The sequence below is a fragment of the Charadrius vociferus genome, unplaced genomic scaffold (assembly GCF_000708025.1).
Source record: "Charadrius vociferus isolate BGI_N301 unplaced genomic scaffold, ASM70802v2 scaffold529, whole genome shotgun sequence".
Classification (NCBI taxonomy): Eukaryota; Metazoa; Chordata; class Aves; order Charadriiformes; family Charadriidae; genus Charadrius; species Charadrius vociferus.
This window is the reverse complement of record NW_009650172.1, coordinates 1,993,790-2,003,557: the sequence shown is the minus strand read 5'-3', so window position 1 is coordinate 2,003,557 and position 9,768 is coordinate 1,993,790.

The window sequence follows — 9,768 nt, the reverse complement described above, 5'->3', positions numbered from 1 at the left end:
AAAGACCACTCTTTTCTTTTTGTCAGCCAGCACTTTCTTTCCCATCATTGGGACTGTGCTATGTAGGCTCTCCTTGTTGAAGGAGAGAAAAAACACCCCAGGAAAATCCTGTCTTCGCTGTAAGTGTATGTCTACATGGCCAGGTGTGGACACATATGATTAACCCCGTCCAGCCATCTGGCTCTGCTCCAAAATCCTCATCCCCTGGGCTTTGGGAGCACAGCTCAGAGACAGGCTGGCTGCCTGTGCCTGAAGGACTTAAGTCCATCACATCTTATTTTCCTGGACCCTCTGATTCACCTCACCAGTGTGGTCTGCCTCCCCTGCTGGGAACCACAGGCATGCGCTTGCTCCCTACTCCTAGATGGCAAAATCTGGGCCAGATTTTCAAAGGAATTCTTGGCCAGACATTCGAGTACTTAGCACTCACAAGTGGGCCTGAATTTCAAAAATACTCAAAGCCTGGCAGTTCCTTTCATGATGTTTCCAAAAACCTGCGTGCACCCTTCATGCGCTCCACCACACGCTTCCCTCCACGTGCCTGCGCACAGGATGGGATCTGTGGCTCGGAGTGGCACACACAGTTTGTTAGACAGTCAAGAAAAACAAATACTAGAAGGGAGAGATGGTACAGAATAAGAACACTTGATCCAGCATGCTCTCTTCAGGGCGTAAATATCTAGATATCCGCACATGAACCTGTGCACACTGCAGCACAGTATCTCATCCTAAATGAAAACGGGGAGGAAGAACACAGTAAGTCCTACATCCAGAGTGATAAAATGATTGCTCTGAAGAGCAACACATGGCACTTTTTGTTCCTGTGCACTTATTCATCCACCTACGTGGCTTTTTTTTTTCATGCACTTACCACTGAGTGCTCTGCTTGAACCCTTCTGCTCAAATGTGACAGAGCGTTGGGCTGTCGCCTGCTCCCATTCAGCAGCACTCATGCTCTGTGCAGCAGGATGTGATCTTTATTTCTGTAAACTCCCAACAGCTCTTTAAACTGACTTTCTTCAAAAGAAACAATAGAACCTTCATGAAAATATAACATTCCAAATAAAATAAAAAAAATTTTTGTTTTAAAGGAAAACACCTCTGATTCCTCAAGTCACCTCTTACTTCAAAATGCAAAATTAATATTACAATTATGACAAAACAATCAGGAAAATTACTTTAACAGCAAAAAGGCGTATTTGGACTAACTGAAGCAATTCGCTTATTGGTGTTGAATTAAGAAGATTGTTTAAGCCAAAAGAAAAAAATAGGAAAATTGTTTTTTTTTCTTTAAAGTACCTTTGAAGCATGCTTGTAAGGAGCTTGAATAAAGCTAACGATCTACTCCAAAAGCAATCTACATCCCAAGGAGTTGCTGCTGCTTTTGGTTTTGTTTGGGGTTTGTTGTTTGGTTTTTTTAATGTCAGTGGGATAAATAATGTATGCCTTGTATGCTCAATGTATGTGTTTTTTTGTAAAAAAACAAGTGTTATTTGGTCTGGCAATATACCAAGAAAGCAAAGCTACTGTCTTCTGCTATGCCGCACTTCTGTCAGGCTATGAACAGACTTTTATAGTCTTATTTACAGTATATTTACAGTCACTGTGTATGTCATAAGCATTAGTAGAGTTTATTCCCCTAACATCCCTAAGAGACAAAAAAAAAATTATCTTCATTTTACACATGAGGAACTAATGTCCACAGTAGATTGAGTTGCCTGAAATATCTAAGCAAGTCTGAGGCAGAGTAAAGACTGTTCTTTTCAAGCAGTATAAGTAGTCAAAAACATTGAAAAAGTCAGCAAATGGTAGAGTTAATTTTGTCCTTTGCAGGACAAAGCGTCATAGAATTTGGCTTTTCCTAGCACTTCTTATGCTTAGGGATCCCCTGCTGTATTCAAGATAGAAAATTCAAGGACAAAACACCTGTAGTGCAAAGACTGCGGAGGCAATTCCGGCAGCCAGCACATACTCAGGATGTTAGCTCTGTCTTGTGTATCACAACTAGCTTCTATAAAGAGAGGAAATATTGGCCAAGGCATCAAGATTATCTTGTGGGAACAGTGTCGTGGGATTTTTAACTTCTAACTGCCCAGTCAAGAGGGATGAGCTGAAGGGAGCTAGATTCAACATCTCGTCTAAGGAACACCACCTTTAATAGAGGAGCAGCCTCCTTAACTCCTGCACTGCAGTGTCATCCTTGATATGTGCTTCAGCCATGATGCTGAACAAACTCCTGACCTCCCAGCCCAGAGGAAACGGTACTACCAGTTGAATGGAGCTGTTCTGTCACGGCAATAACACTTTGAGAAGGTGAAAAGGTAAAAATCTAAAGAGTTTTTTCTCCCTTGTTGGGAAACTGTGGCTAAATATAATCTAGAGATGCCAGTGATGTATAATCAACCAAGGGTTCCTCACCTGCTACTCTAGAAATATAATGCTCTCTAGGCACAAATTCAAAAGCTCAGCAAATACCAACTCATGAGCAGAAAGATCGTCTGCCATGTTGTTAGCTGCTATTGTTCCTGTGTAGCATGAGAATCATAGAATTGTCTAGCTTGGAAGGGACCTTCAAAATCATCAAGTCCAACCATAAAAAGAAAATCACAACATGAAAATTCACCTTAATTACATCAAGCAGCAAACACGCAGGGATGAGCTGAAGGGAGCTAGATTCAACATCTCGTCTAAGGAACACCACCTTTAATAGAGGAGCAGCCTCCTTAACTCCTGCACTGCAGTGTCATCCTTGATATGTGCTTCAGCCATGATGCTGAACAAACTCCTGACCTCCCAGCCCAGAGGAAACGGTACTACCAGTTGAATGGAGCTGTTCTGTCACGGCAATAACACTTCGAGAAGGTGAAAAGGTAAAAATCTAAAGAGTTTTTTCTCCCTTGTTGGGAAACTGTGGCTAAATATAATCTAGAGATGCCAGTGATGTATAATCAACCAAGGGTTCCTCACCTGCTACTCTCTAGGCACAAATTCAAAAGCTCAGCAAATACCAACTCATGAGCAGAAAGATCGTCTGCCATGTTCACCCAATCTGGATCCCCAAACCAAGCCGGCTGGCAAAAAGCCTGTTTTTTTTTTTTTTTATCTGAATCCACTGCACTATCGTTAGCTGCTATTGTTCCTGTGTAGCATGAGAATCATAGAATTGTCTAGCTTGGAAGGGACCTTCAAAATCATCAAGTCCAACCATAAAAAGAAAATCACAACATGAAAATTCACCTTAATTACATCAAGCAGCAAACACGCAAGTAGCAATGTAATCTATTATTTGGGCTGGAAGGTGGCCCCACAATTGATCCAATCCTGCCACGGCAGGCAAAGGAACAAGTGACTGGGATGCTCAGTGTGAATGAGCTCCCGCCAATGCTGTCAGGGGGAGGAGACCACTGTCTCACAAAGGCTTGGGGCTGCAAGCGAGCACAGAGAGCAGCTTTCTTGCTGGAAAAATGCAGGACTGAAAGAAACAGAGAGGCATGCTTACGTGAAGACCTGTGTAAGGAACTGGAGCTGAAAAAATAGGCGTTTGGGTTTTATCCCCCAGAAGAAATCTACAAGGGCTACACCAATATCCTCCTTCAAAACATTCTTGGAAGCTGTTCTGCATTGCACCAAGAATAGCTGTAGTTTTGAAGAACAGATCTGAAGAACACACAAGAGAAACAGCAAATGGCCAAGCTGTAGCTGGCTTTATCTGTGCCTATTAAACCCTTCCTGGCATAACCACAAAACCCCAGTTTCATCACAGCTAGTTTTAGGTAGCCATCTGTGACCTGCTTGGATGATCAAGTTTTTAATATAGCAAGAGATATAGGTATGTACTTCAGAGAGTGGCACCTCTGAGCTCATGCAAGATCTAAAGTGGATTCACTCCAGCTAGAAGAGCCTGTTCCCTATCCGTGAATGTCAGTGGAAAGACTCACAGTAGGTTTTTTGGATTGTGTCCTAGATGGTTTCCTAATTTTTCAATCATATGGGAAAAAGCAGCATCTCTGATAAACAGTTTTCTTTCTTTCACTCCTCACCACCTTTCAACAGCACTGTGGGGGAATCAGGTGAAGCCCTTAGGACAGCAAGGAGTTGGCGAGCCAAATCCTTACAGAGAAGATGCAAAATTAATACAGTTCTTATGGCCAAGACAAGCACAGCAGCAGAAACAATAGAGGACAGGTTTGAAGAGGGTCATAAAAGAGAAATTTAGACCAGAAGTGCACAGAAAGCTTGACTCATGAAGGGAGGGGTGGTAGAAAGGATATCAAAAGGCCATGATGGAAGCACTCCCTGATTACAGTAAGGAAAACTGTAACTAAAACAGAAGAGATTTTGTGCAAAGTAGATGTGCTTCTCTATGTGCCCACCATTTATAACACTGATTGTATCATTAGTCACATCTCCTTCTCCAGATGATCAAATATGCATGTATTTTGAAAGATGGGTTCAAAGAACATTGATACATAAATCTCTCGGAAATGAAACTCCCGGTGTTCTGGACGAAAAGAAGCTCCCTCTCATCATGTTATTTTCTGTTTTTTTAAGGTCATTAATAGATTCAGAGAGAGGACTTATGGCAAGGCATCTGGACTCCTCAAATGCTGCGTTAATGGAAGACAAGTGCCATACAAATCCTTTTTAACACTCCGAGAAGACAAAGCAATTTGTTTTCTTACCATCAACTTTTATTAATAGATTAATTGAGTTTCAGTTAAAGAAGGTCATTAGGAGGAAATGAAGAAATGAAAAGAATGCATTTCTGCTGGCAAGAAAAGCAAGAAGCAAACTGTGAGAAAGGTTAGAAGTGCTAAAAATATGCCAGACCAATGGATCATCCTTTCTCTGCAATTCTCTTTTTTTTCCCCCCTTACATCTGCACTGTCTTCATAGAAACTTATTTATCTCCTTCAGTGCCTCTTTATTTATACAACAGGAACAAACGTGGCCTACTCAGCTAACAATCACATCATGAGGAACTGTAAACCTAACGGAATTTTAAAATTCAGTTAACACCTACAAAATTGACGTGTCACCCAGAACGTTTCCTCTGCTAGTTAACTGCTGGGTCACTGCTGCACAGCTTTGGAAGAAGGCTGAAATATATATGCAGGATATATGCAAATATACATATTTTTCAAAATAACTGAGTTTCAATGTATGAGACATTTATGGAAGAGTGGAATACCAAAAGGATACATAAAGGAAAACAGATTCAGGAGAACTAGAAGTGCAGAGTACAGATAAAGGCTTGTAAGTCAATTAGTGTTACCACTTTCCAGCCCAGAAGATGCTGAGTTTTTTTATGTTATTCTGCCAAGACTAATGTAAATGACATTGAGCCAAAAAACTTTCAGAACACAAAATGAAAGGCTGTTGCTTCATTGAGAGTTTTTACATCGTTTCCTATTAAGTATCATTTTCGTTCAGATATATTCCATTCCCTTTATTTTCTCTGTTAGTTTTTAACAGAAATATCTTTTGTAACAAAGAACAAACTGTTTTCAAGAGGTGTTTTGTCCTTTCCAGAGCCTCTACGCCCACTGTTTAGACCTGCTCACGAGGGTTCAGGAAAGCTGTAAGAGTACAGCTCTTCAAAATTCAGTTTTTACAAGAGGGACAAAATAGTGGGGCATAAAAGCTGTCTCCATGGCATCCTAGGGGCAAAGGAGCCTCACTAGCTTGTTATTCACAAATGATGCTAACAAAATACTTTTTTTTTTTTTACATGCAAGTTTTTCCTGCCATACACACAGGAGATTTGTCATTAGCAATCTTGATCTCTTTATTATTGCACAGGGGCTTTTTTTTTTTCCTGACTCCAGAGCTCTAAATAGGCAAGGCTGAGTCCTTGGCTAGGCAAGGTTCTCACAGAAAAAGAGGAGTTTTCTCCACCTTAAAAGCGCAAGAATCTGGCCACTTGATAATAGTGGAAAGGCTAAAATTTTAATTGTGCCAATTGAATATTAATTATGATCTGAAAGACAACTTAATCCCTACAGAAATATCTGAAACATCTTAGAGAAAGTTTCTTCACATTTTAAGGAATCATTTCACATCACTTTTCTCTTGCCTTACTGGTAAGGATAATTTGCTAACAGTAGCTCCATCAAGAATCCCTGTGCTCCTGATGGTGTCCATCACTGGAAGTTGCAATTCTCTGAATTAATAGATTTGTCAGTCTTATGGTCAGACAGAATTATTACAAGCCTTGAGTCTGATCTCCTTTGTAACATACCATAGACTGCCCTTGCTTATTCAGAGAAATGCTGGCTAGAACGCACCTCTGGAGGTGATTCAACCTCCTCCCAAAGCAGGACCATCACGAACACTACATCAACTGTTAACTGCATCTAGTCGAGTCCTTAAAAGCTCCAACAATTAAGAACTCAACTTCTCTGGGTAAACTGCTCTAGTGCTGCAACACCCTCTAGCAAATAAGTTTGTCTTGATGCCCACCTCCTTAGCTGCAACACGCACTGGCCCCTTGCTGTGCTACCTCCCACTAGGGAGAAGAGATCAGTTCCATTGTCTTGTTAAATTTCCAGTTTCTCTTGGCTCAGTTTCCCCCATTCCCTCTAAACTGAGGATCTACCACTTGGCATACCAACCCCACCACAAGTTTCTCAAAAGTGCCTTCTCTCATTGCAAGTTGTTGGTGTAAATGTTGAACACTACTAGCTTCAGTATGACCCACAGGGTATTCTCCTTGATAGCCACTATCAACTGCATGTTCAAGACACTGATTGCTACTCATAGTTTGAAAATTGGCTGGACTATTGGGCTTTAACAGCCTATTTGTCCAATCCATACTTTGTCAGCTAACAAATAAAAACACTGAGTTGTCAAAAACCTTAGTGAAGCTAAAGTTCTGATACCCAGGCATTTTATCCTAGAGGGATCTCGGGTTGGTCAAGCATGATCAGCCTTTAGTAAATAGGTGTCGGCTGTTCCTGATTGCCTTCTGCCTTCCACACCCATGGAACCAAATTCCAAAATGAATGATCTTTCCAAGGACTGAGATGAAGCTGACAAAGACAACTTTGGGCACTGCAGATGATTCTCAAGGATCAGCATGCCATTAGCCTTTTTACAGTCATTGAGTTGACTTTGCTTGTTCCTTCCACTCTGCAACAGACTAGCATTTTCTCTGAACTTACTTTTGTTACTAGCACACTGGAGACCAGAAGGTCTGGGTTCACATTGCTACTCCATCACAGCTCTGCTGTGTGATGGCAGACAAGTTACAAAGAAGATTTTTCCTCTCTAACAACATATATATAGTCTGTTAGTTACCTAGATTCCAACTACAGTTCCCTTCTCAGGGTAATGCATCCCCTACCTCTCATAGGTAGAACAAGCTGCTCTGTGGGCATGATTATCTACAGTGATTATAGAGCATGTTAAGACAATTTACAGCAACTGGACAATTTTATATGGCTACTTAAGCAAGAGAAGCCTTTGCCATAATCCTTCAATATAAAAAATAAAGTGTACATTGCCCTGCTTTTCAAGTCAGTGTTGTACAAAAGAAACTTGCATAGACTACTTTTCAGAGCTGGTAAAAATAAATGAAAAACAGTTTTCTTGGCTCTGGTCGTGGAGAAACACAGCTCAGATTTGATTTGCTGCTATTCATGAGGGTCATGCTGTGCTCCTTTTTCATGCATATTTAAGTGGCTGTTAGCTTTTTGCAAAACATTCCCAGAACCTGCAAGTTTCATGAGTTTGTCCTGTGAGTGGATTATATTATAGTTCTCAATCAACCCAGTAAAGGCTGCAGTGCCAGGGAGCTTTTGCCATACACTTCATGGTCCAAGTTCAGCTCTCAGAGGCAGTGAAGCAGCAGGCACGTTCACTCTGTATGTTTGTATCAATTAACTCTTGCAGAAAATAGCTAATATTCACACACGTTAATTGTTCATCACTTACAATGACTTTTCTGCTCTGCAATCCCACCAGGGCTTCTTCAGTTTTTCCAGAGCTTAGTAACCTGTGCAAGTTCAATTCCTCAAAAAAAAAAAAAAAAAAGAGTGCTCAGGGAAAGGCACTTATAATGTTTGGTGGGGCTAAGAAAAAAAAGAAAATCCATGAACTGTGCTGTTTTGCTCTCCATAATAAATAAAAAAAAAGCAGTAAGCATCAGAGGCAGCACCAAACAGGGCTGCATGGGAAACCACATGGAAGGGCACCTGCTTCCAAAGGAGGGTGGGGATACAGCAATAGGCTATTGCCTCCCTCACAGCCAGTAGCATTTGGATGTCTCAGATTTGCTGCCTCCTTTATTAGCCGAGGCCCTGCTGAGCTCATTGCCAAGTAACAGGGAACGCCATCCTGAGGAGTGGGAAGGAAATACCAAGGGTGGGTGAAGAAGAATCTGGTTTGCTGCTGAGGGGAAGGGATGGCTTTCTCATCCATGCATGCTCTGATCTGATAGGGGCTTGTTATCTTTGTAAGCAGACTAAGGGCTCAATAAGATGTTATTTAAGCCATATCCTAAGAGATATGAGACAGGCTGAAGGGACGTGCCCAGTGTCGAGAGTGAGTAGAGAGAGATGGTGAGGACATTTGCCAAAACGAGTTCTCAGAAGTAACAAATCTTTCTTTAATAAGAATTCAACGCTGATGTATCCCAGCTCTATTCCTGTATTGTAGAAGACCATAGGCCTAGAAGAGAACCCTAAAGCTCTGAGCACTGGACTGAGACGGATCCCCTGAGCTCCCAGGGCACGTACTGGCGAAAATAAGCTGTTAAAGAAAGAAATGCAAGTCCCCCTTCACAAGCATACAGCTTGCTGACACCCTGTGAAAATAAAGAGTATCAGAAAAAGAGATGCCGAGATCTTAGAGCAGACGGGGCAGTGGGAGACACTCCTAAATGGGCTTGTGAAAATAAAACATTTTAAAAAAGCAATGTATGAACCCTAACAGCTTTGATACATAGTCTTGTTTAAGATCTTAGTAGAAGTAGTAAGTTATCCGTTTGTTAACTGGGAGGCATTTTAACATTTCACAGCATCCAGGAATTGCCCTTCCGGGTTCAGCTGCAGCATCCCCCCCCAGCGTTTGTAAGGCAGCAGGATTCCTGGAGCAGTCCCTCCAAAATTAAATCGAGTCCAAGCTTATTAGCACATGTTTATCACCTCAGATTACATCAACAGCAGTACAATCTGCTTCTGGGATGCACAGTTTTGCTAGACAAAACTGCAGAAGAGTCACTGGGGCTGTTTCAATTACTTCAAAATGACGACACTTAACTGCTTCAGAGCAACACACTGCAAGAATCTTCCACTCCTGCTTTTTTTCCCTGACACCTGGTACAGCATCATTCATGATTCACCGCGTTGCAAATGCAATTTTGTTTTGAGGAGTTTTACTTCTATGGCTCACTAAGAGGCCTAATTGGCGCTTTGCACAATGGCCCCATTTCTTTCTGTCTCTTGCTATATATAGTGTAACAAGTGCTACCTCGATTCGTGCAATGAGTTTATGGATACTGAGCTCTTCAGACAAATCAAGCTTTGAGCCCTAGCGGTATTTTTTTTTCTGCAAATATCCAAATAAGGAAGCAGCGCTGAGAGGTTTGTGATGTCCATGGTGTTGTACTGTGGCACCCGACTGCATAAGGGACTTTGGAGAAGCGGGGGAGTTCCCGCTTGCAAGCAGCCACTGGAGTCACTGGTAGGGCTCCGAGTGCTCCAATGCACATAAAGGAACATATAGTTAATTTCATCTCTTAGCTCAACTTCAGTAATCTTCACCTCA